At 42.5% G+C, this 10082-nt stretch overlaps 1 pseudogene; it reads right to left on the minus strand.

Annotated features, from left to right (window-relative positions):
- Positions 1 to 219: 219 nt before the first annotated feature.
- Positions 220 to 588, minus strand: LOC103086239 (60S ribosomal protein L30 pseudogene; annotated as a pseudogene).
- Positions 589 to 10082: the final 9494 nt, after the last annotated feature.

The following is a 10082-nucleotide window of genomic DNA, read 5'->3' on the forward strand; positions in this document are numbered from 1 at the left end:
ATCACATCACCCTTCTTAAGTAACTTTGCAAACAAGGTAGTGATGGAGATAATAACAATGATGAAGATGATGATGGTGATGATGTTAACATCTGATGTTTGCACAGGTCCTGAAGGTCCAGAAAATGCTTCTCTCATTTACCTTATTATTATTATTCTTTTTTTTTTAAAAAAAAAAACAAGCTTTGGCCAGTTTTATTAAAGAAAAATTGTGCATGATTTACTTTTCACCAGTCTGTTCTGGCATGCTTCTAATGATAACAGGATCACCTGGATCAATGATAGCCAGTGTGCATACTCTGTAGAATTTTCCACACGCTGTGCCCAATTCAATATTATTGCTAGTGTGGTGATGGACACCAGTTTTGGCCAACATGGCATAATACTCTATTTCAGATTTCCTCAAGGCTGGGCAGTCGTTGGCAAGGCTGACCAGTTTCACTTTGCCTTGTCTGATCATTTTCAGAGTCTGCTTGTAACCCAGAGCATACTTTCCACTTTTCATAACGAGTTGGAGCCTAGAGTTGAGCAACTCCAGTGACTTTTTTGAGTAGCTGCCAAGATGGCTGGGGAGCAAGAAAGCTCTCATTTACATTACTTTTTTTTTTTGAAGATTTATTATTTACTTATTTATTTATTTAATTTATTTTTGGCTGCATTGGTTCTTAGCTGCAGCTTGCCAGATCTTCGTTGAGGCACGCAGGATCTTTCGCTGCAGTGTACCAGCTTCTCTCTAGTCGTGGTGCATGTGCTCCAGAGTGCGTGGGTTCTGTAGTTTGTGGCACCGTGGGCTCTCTAAGTTGAGGGGCCCGAGCTCAGTGGTTGTGTCACCCGGGCTTAGTTGCCCTGCAGCCTCTGGGACCTTAGTTCCCCAACCAGGGATTGAACCTGCGTCTCCTGCCTTGGAAGGCAGATTCTTTACCACTGGACCACCAGGGAAGTCCCTCATTTACATTATTAATTCAACGGTGTGCAATAACATTCCTTTTTCATATGAGAGAATTGAGCTCAGAGTATGTTCAACTGAATGGAGCGATTGGCTTAGGATCACATCAATGAGTATCTAGGAGATGAAATACTGAACGTTTAGTCATAGCTGAAGAGGAGGCCCTGAGGGGAAAGTGGGATAGGAGTTTAACCCAGGAAACGGCCCGACATGAGAAACCCAGTCCCAAAATTCATTGCAAAGGAGCTTTGAAGTATAAGGGATGAAAGAAGTAAAGACAATAGTGGAGCTCGTTTCTAGTTGTGACTCCTTTACTTCTGACCACATACACCCTTTTCTTTCACAACAAAACATGCCTGGTCTACAAGCAGAGACACTTAATATTTATTACACTAATAAAAAAGAAAGTAAAAAACTGCATGTCCCGAATAGCATGTATTAGGTGTTACGTAAGAACACTATTAGATTTGAAATATCACATCTGGTCTGGAAATTTAAGGCAACTCATTGCCTTCAACTAACTGAATCTAGATGTGACAAAACAAATTACAGTTGTGAAATAAATTGATCCCGCTTGAACTATGGGAGAACTTAACAATCAGGATTTTAGAAGCAAAGGTAGCCAAATGAGAACGGCAGACCCAACCCCACAATAAATATTTAGCTGTACTTTTAGCATTAAGTTTGGCGCAGAATACAGAGGAGCCGTCTGGTCTTCTGGAAACTTACACATTGATGAAGAAGACAAAACTGATACATGTAAAATGATACACATTCCTGTAAGACAGTCCACAGCAAACTGCTGTTTTGTACAGTGAAAACTCCAAATGATGTAGGAAATGTGAAGAAAACGAAATGCTAAGAAAGAAAGAGGGAAAAAACGGAAGGAGGAAGACTCAGTGAACTTTTCATAGAAAAGCTTGATGTGGACCCAGGAATGGAAGCTGAATACAGTCTGGATAGGTGGAGAGGAAAAGAGAATCAGTTCTGGAAACAGCATGAACAAAGGCTCCGGATACACGGTGTTCCTGAGAAAGTGCCTGGCCCTGGCTATGGCACACCGACTTGCATTGTTCTTAGTTGTGTATGTGTATCTCTGTCTCATAGATTACGATCATCTCCAGGAAAGGGCCTTATTTATCTTTGTGTAAGTGGCGTAGGCATTGCATGTGGCACATAGAAGGTGCTCAAAACTCTTTCACTGGGGGGTTTCCCTGGTGGCACAGTGGCTGGGAGTCCACCTGACAGGGAAGGGGACGTGGGTTCGAGCCCTGGTCCAGAAGGATCCCACACGCTGCAGAGCAACTGGGCCTGTGTGCCACAACTGCTGAGCCTGCGCTCTGGAGCCTGTGCACCACGACTGCTGAGCCTTCGTGCCACAACTACTGAAGCCTGCGTGCCTGGACCTGTGCTCCGCAACAAGAGAGACCACCGAGGTGAGAGGCCCACGCGCAGCAATGAAGACTCAACGCGACCAAAAATAAATAAATAAAATAAATAAAAATTTATATATATAAAAAAAGAAACCATATGGTAATGTATGGAAACTAAATTTAAAAACAAAAACAAAAAACTCTTTCATTGGGAATTCCCTTGTTGCCTAGTGGTTAGGATTCCAAGCTTTCACTGCCAGGGCCCCAGGTTCTATCCCTGGTCGGGAAACTAAGATCCCGCAAACTGCAGGGCCAAAACAATAAAAAATAAAAAAATAAAAAGAACCTGGAAGAATGGGTAGGATTTAAAAAAAAAGAAGAAGAACTAACCTTCAATAATACCAACAGCAACATCTGGGGGTTTATCTAAACTTTACAAGAGTTGTGAGTAGTATCACCTCAAAGACAGGGAAACAGATGATGATGCCTTCTCAGACGCAGTGGTTATGGACATTTCTGCTGCATTGTTAATGAAATGTTAGTTTAACAAACTTTTATTTACGTCTCAGTTTTCTGAGACAGAATCTATATTTTATTGGCCTTTGGGCAGATCAGTAGAGGAGGGACTGAATGGGTAATTTACCTCCTCAGTCAGGAAATCATTCTGACTAAATGGGTTTCTTAATAAAGTGCAGCATCTTAGCCAATCTCTACTTCCTTTCCTTTGGCACAAAGGAAATGTTCAGCTCTTTTGTTTTCAAAAACCTCAAGGTGTATCAGTTAACCAGCTGTCCTGGATGTGGCTTTGCTGGTTTGTGTACCTCTACTGAATGAATTAGAAAAGAAAAGAAAAGAAAGAAAGAGAGAGAGAGAGAGAGAGAGAGAGAGAGGAAGGAAAGGAAGGAAGGAAGGAAGGAGGGAAAAGAAAGAGAGAAAGAAAGAAAGAAGGAAGGAAGGAAGGAAAGAAGGAAAGAAAAAGAAAGAAAGAAAGAAAGAAAGAGGGAGAGAGGGAGGGAGGAAGGAAGGAAGGGAGGGAGGAAGGGAAAGCAAAAAAAGGCCAGGCATGGAGAGAAGTGATTATAGTAAAAAGATCCAAAGCACCAGTGGGTGAATTTCAGCCTTGTTTAGAAACTCTAGTGATAGTAGAGGCCACTCAACACCTACTTGATTTTTTTTTTCTTAAAAAAGAACTCCTTTGCTTTAGGAATCAAAACACCTAATCATTTTCACCAACACTGTGCTCTGTGGATGTCTCTCAATGCATTTTCTCACAAAGATTTAGTAACAAAAGTTCCAATTAGGTGTCATGTTCTCAAGACTTTCCTCTTAGACAGCATCGAGTCAGGTGGTCTAAGTGCTCCACCTACCACCTGGGCATCAACAAAACATCTGAGGGACATGCATGGATCCTTCAGTGGACCTCAGCCCCAGACATTTAAAAAAGCACATTTCCCTTGCAAAGTCCCAGGAAAGCAAGTACGTGGGCTGATCTGTGGATGCATGGAAGATTATATTCGATTTTTATTTGGTTCAATGAATCAGAGGTGCATTTAGATGGTGATGTTGTATATTTTGGGTGGTGCTGCCTCTCCCCTGGAGCCTGCCAGGACCATGCAGCAGGCGGCACCCCAGCAAACCAGCCAAAGACAGAGCAGGGATGCTTCAGGGCTGGCTTATCTCCATTACCCTGGAATTTAAAACCACAACCACTATGCTGTGTAAAATGACCTCCCAGGATATTTTGCTGCTTTCTCCAGCCCTGGGCTTGTACGAAGCTTTAATAAATACTTGCTTTGAATTTTATCTGCTCAGATCCTTTTAATGGAATTATTTCTTTCTCAATCATCTCTATAACTTCTCTTTGACTTCAATCTTCAGCTGTTGGAAATAGCACTTCTAAAAAAGCCTTCCCTGACCACGCTGGCAGAAACTTGTCTTTATTCTCCATTTCCCTCTTTTGCTTTATTTTTTGTCATAGCACTTATCACCACCTGACATAGTATATATTCATTTGTTGATTGTTTATCTCATGTGCAAGCACACACACACTAATATAAGCTACATGAGAGAAGTGAATTGTTTCATCTGTACCTTATTCCAAATGCCTAGAAAAATAGATGGACAATAAATTTTTTACAGGATAAATAGTTCATTGAATCTGCCTCTCTATTCACTGATTCATCCATTTAAATACATAGCTTGCAAACAGGTTAGGATCATGGGCTCAGGATGCAGACTGCTTGAATCCCAATTCCTCCACTTAGAAGCTGTGTGGCCTTTGGGAAATCACATAACCTCTCTGTGCCTCAGTTTTTTTGGTCATTAGTGTAACAGATATAATAACAATATATATCTCACAAAGTTTTTATGAGTATTAAATGAGACATTAGACAGAAAGCACTAAGAACAATGTCTGGCCCATAAATAGCACATAAGCACAATGCCTATAAAATCTCATGTGCTCAATAAATGTTAACAATCATTACTCATTTACTCAACAAATATTTTATTTTAGTTTTTTAAAATTTATTTATTTATTTATTTATTTATTTATGGCTGCGTTGGGTCTCCGTTGCCACGAGTGGGCTTTCTCTAGTTGTGACGAGCAGGGGCTACTCTTTGTTGCAGTGTGCGGCCTTCTCATTGTGGTGGCTTCTCTTGTTGCCGAGCATGGGCTCTAGGCACACGGGCTTCAGTAGTTGTGGCATGTGGGCTCAGTAGTTGTGGCTCATGGGCTTAGTTGCTCCGCGGCACGTGGGATCTTCCCAGACCAGGGCTCGAACCCGTGTTCCTGCATTGGCAGGAACCAATGCCAATGCGCCACCAGGGAAGTCCCAGCAAATATTTATTGAATGTTTACCACAGGCCAGGTGCTATACTAGGTGCTGGGAATACAATGGTGAACAAAACCAAAAATGGACCCCGCCCTTATAGAGCTTATAATACAGTGGGAGAGACAGTTATTAATCCAAGTAACCACACACATGAATGCAGAATTAAAACTGCCTTAAATGTTAAGAAGAGCTTGGGTGACAGTATATTTATAGGGTCATTTGATCCGGTCAGAGACAGAAGAGAAAAATTTCTGGGGAAGGTATGTATGGTGGGGTGAAAATGGATATAACATCCAGTTTCAAGTTGTTTTGTGTTCTCTGCTATTCTGTTACCCCCTCTTTTTCTTCAAAGAGTCAGCAAGATAAGCATGAGTGAATAGGGCTTCCCCAGTGGCGCAGTAGTTGAGAGTCCGCCTGCCGATGCAGGGGACACGGGTTCGTGCCCCGGTCTGGGAGGATCCCACGTGCCGCGTGAGCCATGGCCGCTGGGCCCGCGCGTCCGGAGCCTGTGCCCAGCGGTGGGAGAGGCCACAACAGTGAGAGGCCCGCGTATCGCAAAAAAAAAAAAAAAAAAAAAAAAAAAAAAAAAAAAAAAAGAATGAGTGAATGGCCTTGAGTTCATGGTGATTTTGCCTTGAAGGGGAGGAGGCTGGTCTCTGCTTAGGGAGCTGTGCTGAGAATGGGCTTCAGCCCCAGGCGCGCGGGCAGGTGGAACCGGACAGGAGACTGAAGTCCCCTCCCCCTGCATCTATGCTGGGGGTTTAAAACACGTCCTAGGAAAACATGGGGATGTGTAATTAAGCCATTTCATTTGGACATAAAGGGAAAGTGGGAGTGAAGTCTAGAGGGGTTTTGAACATCTGTTCATTTAAATAAACGTTTGTCCATAAATAAAATAATTGTTTTATTTATAAATAAAATTTTGTAAAATTTTTACCTCCGTAAAAAATAATTGTTTTTCCTTTTTGGTTTTCCCTTTCACTCTTGGGCTATTTAAACTGCAGGCATTCTTAAATGGTTGTACTCATAGGGCACAAATAATTTCTTGGCTTGCTTTTACGTGGTGGTGCATAGTCTTCATAATTATTCATATTAATCATCATATTTTTATAAGGAGAGAAACTGAGCCTTAGAACATCACTGATTGTCATCCTCAGCAAATTAAAGGCTAATGGCCCTTTGTTTGAAGGGCAAGTGTTTGGACTGGAGAATTCAGTTAGTTGCACTTCATCCCCTCAGCTAACCCAGCACTTCAGCCGGATGACTACACAGGTGCATTTTAGAGATGGGGGTTAAGGAGTCTAAAGGAAAAAACCCACTCCTGTGCGTCTTCTCTATCCTCAGTACCCACTACAACACCGCTTCACTTCTGACCCCAGATGTGTGGGTTTTCTACGCATCAAGCCATTCTGCAACACCAGCTGGGCGTCCTACAAGTTAACTCAATTCTGACACTATTTACCTGGAGACGGCATCAGAGCCCACAGGCTAAAGGGTCAGTACCGCAAGAATGCCCCTGTCCTCCCCACTTCCGGGGCCAGTTGAAAGTGCAGGCTGTCACTTGTGCTTCTGACTGACCAGCTAATTAAATTAGCTATCAATTCATTTCCTAGAGTGGCTCACAGAACTCAGGAATACAGTGTACTTAGTCGATTACTGGTTTATTCCAGATGGAAGAGATGCATAAGGCAAGGTCTGAGGAAGACAGCAAGGACGCCTTCTCCGGTGCACCAGCTTCCCAGTACTTCCATGTGTCCCCAGCCTGGAAGCTCTCCAAACCTTTCTTATTGGGTGTTTATGGAGGCTTCATTACATAGCCATGTTGGACTAGAACTCTGGTCACTTGTGACTGCTTTAACCTCCAGCCCCTCTCCCCTCCCTGGAAGTTGGTGGGTGGGATTGAAAGTTCCAATCCACTAATTTGATTTAATCCTGATTGGTTCCCCTGGCAACCAGCCCCCATCCTTAGGGCTTTCCAAAAATCATCTTTTTTTTTTTTGGTCATGCCGTGTGGCATGCGGGGATCTTAGTTCCCTGACCAGGGATGGAACCAGTGCCCCCTGCAGTGGAAGCAGGGAGTTTTAACCACTGGACTGCCACGGAAGTCCCCCAAAAGTCACTTATTAACATAAACTCAGGTGTGTCGGAAAGGGGCTTGTTTGAATAGCAAAAGACATCTTTATCACTCTATCCTTTAGGAAATTCCAAGGGCTTTGGGAACTCCATGTCAGAAATGAGGTGAAGACCAACATATATATTTCTTATTACAAATCACAATATGGGTGGGGGGGAGGGTCAGAGGGACAGTCTGTGGCCAGAGGGAAGGCCTCACAAGCCAAGCCCATGATCTTGGACACATTGGTCTCATCAGCTTATTCACTGAGCTGGCCGTCCGAGAAGACAATGAGAATAAAAAACAAAACTACAAATTGTTTCAAGCTTTGGAGTCCGAAGAATTATTAAAAGTGATCAAAATATAGTAATAAATAAGATACTGTTGACATCAAGATAGGGAGAGATACAATTAAAATTCATTAAGACACAATAAGACACTCTCATCTAGGCTTGCAGTAAAAGGAACTTTGCCAAATGAATTATTCAAGGAGAAATGAGCTGAATGAGGGAATCCTCTCTTGGCTTAGCAATAGTTTAGACTTAGTGCAAACTTTCTCCCCAGGTAATAGTATAGCAAAAAGTTACAAAGAAGCACGTTCATTTGTTACTTGAGTACTTTACAACAGTGCAAAGCTTGGCATTAGTCCTCCGATTATAGTCTGAACCTTTCATAGTAACTGAGGAAAATGAACATCTGGAATGTAATCTTCCATTTTAAAATTCATTAAATAACAGATTCAAGAAAAGTTTGTGGAGTCCATGTGAATCCTTTTCCTACTATTCTAAGGGAAAATTTTAAGCAACATCAATGAAAGAGTAAGGGTGTTTGTTTGTTTGTTTGTTTTTGTCAGTCTTGAACATGTTGTGCCCAAGGAAAGAAGCCAGATACCAAAAGCCATGTGCTGGATGATTCCATTTACGTAAAGTATCCAGAATAGGCGAAAGAGACAAAGTGGATTCATGGTTGTCGGAGGCTGCAGGGAAAGAAGGAGAGGTACAAGGTTTCTTTGGGGGTGAAGAAAATGTGCTGGAATTAGATAGACGTGACGGTTGCACAACTCTGTGAGTATATGCTAAAACCACTGAATTGTACACTTTGAAAGGGTGGGGAAATTCCCTGGCAGTCCAGTGGTTAAGACTCCACGCTTCCAAAGCAGGGGGCGTGGGTTCGATCCTTGGTCGGGGAACTAAGATCCCACATGCTGCACGGTGCAGCCAAAAAAAAAAAAAAAAAAAAAAAGGGGGGACCTGTGCTCCGCAAATGGGAGAGGCCACGACAGTGAGAGGCCCGCATAACGCACGGCACGGTGAGACAAAAAAAAAAAAAAAAAAGTAAAAGGGTGGATATTACGGTGTATGAGTTATATCTCAACAAAAGAAGAAGCATGAACACTTCTTTACCAGAAGTTCTCAGAAAACCTCTCCTTACCTATCAATGATCTGAACTACAGTACGTGAATGAACCAGTGTCCTGGGGGATGCCCTGTGTCCAGTGAGAAGCATGTGGGTGCTGAGTGGCTTAGATTCCTCAGGGCCCATCCCCTAGAGCTAGGATCAACCCTCTTCACCCTATGACTGCTACAAAAAAGAAAGAGGTGCCAAGGATGTGGGACAAACACAATTTCTATTCTTGGACTTCTTTTCTCCTGGCATCCCACATCTTGGGCATGTCTTTATACCTGCTCGTATTCTATTATAATGTATGATAATTGTCTCTTTGCTGTCTCCCCTACTATATCGCAAGCTCCTTGAATGCAAGGGCCTCTGAGTATCCCCAATGGCTAGTACAGTGTCTAGTCATGGAAGGTAATCAGTAAATGCTTATTGAATAAATGATTGATTTGAAACTTGGAAATATCTCCTATTCTGGCTGATGGTCAAAATCCCCAGAATCAGCAGTTCCTTATTTGTATGAAGCCATGCCTTCTGATACATCCTTAATGCATTACCCGCAAAAAGTTAAGTAATGAATCACTCATAGCTTTGTGTGAGTTTGTTTTATCAGCTCCTCTCTGACTCAGGGAAGAAAACTAGCCTGGGCTTCCCAGAAGCAGAAAAACATGGAGAGGAACTTGTCAACCTGACCTCTTAGTCTGGAACCAGCTCATGTGACAAGATCATGACCTAATAGTTTTTTTCTGTGTGTGTGTGTTTAAAATATGAATTTCCAGGCTTCCCTGGTGGCGCAGTGGTTAAGAATCCGCCTGCCAATGCAGGGGACACAGGTTCGAGCCCTGGTCTGGGAAGATCCCACATGCTGCGGAGCAGCTAAGCCTGTGCGCCACAACTACTGAGCCTTCAGTGCTGCAACTACTGAAGCCCACACACCTAGAAGCCCATGCTCCGCAACAAGAGAAGCCACCACAAAGAGAAGCCTGTGCACTGCAACAAAGAGTAGCCCCTGCTCGCCACAACTAGAGAAGTCCCGTGTGCAGCAATGAAGACCCAACGCAGCCAAAGATAAATAAAATAAAATTAATTAATTAAAAAAAGTATGAATTTCCAATTGTTTAAGATATACCAGTGCTTGACCCAACTTGTTATATCTCACACACACACTTACACACACACACACAGTCACATCCTCAGAGATAACTCTTTCCAGTTTCTGAAATGGAAAAGAGGCATTAGGCATCTTGAAGCAAAGATAAAGGGGAAATGAAGTCTTAGTAATTTAAAACAGTTCTTTGAGGTGGTAAATCAGCATGGACAAAGGGGTAAGGATAGAGATAATTTATATTTTGTTTGAATCCCAGGGGCCTCTGATAAGGAGCTTTAAATTTTTTTTTTTTTTTTTTTTTTGGCTGGGGTGGTC

This window comes from Lipotes vexillifer, unplaced genomic scaffold (assembly GCF_000442215.2).
Source record: "Lipotes vexillifer unplaced genomic scaffold, Lipotes_vexillifer_v1.1 scaffold1092, whole genome shotgun sequence".
NCBI classification, from domain to species: Eukaryota; Metazoa; Chordata; class Mammalia; order Artiodactyla; family Lipotidae; genus Lipotes; species Lipotes vexillifer.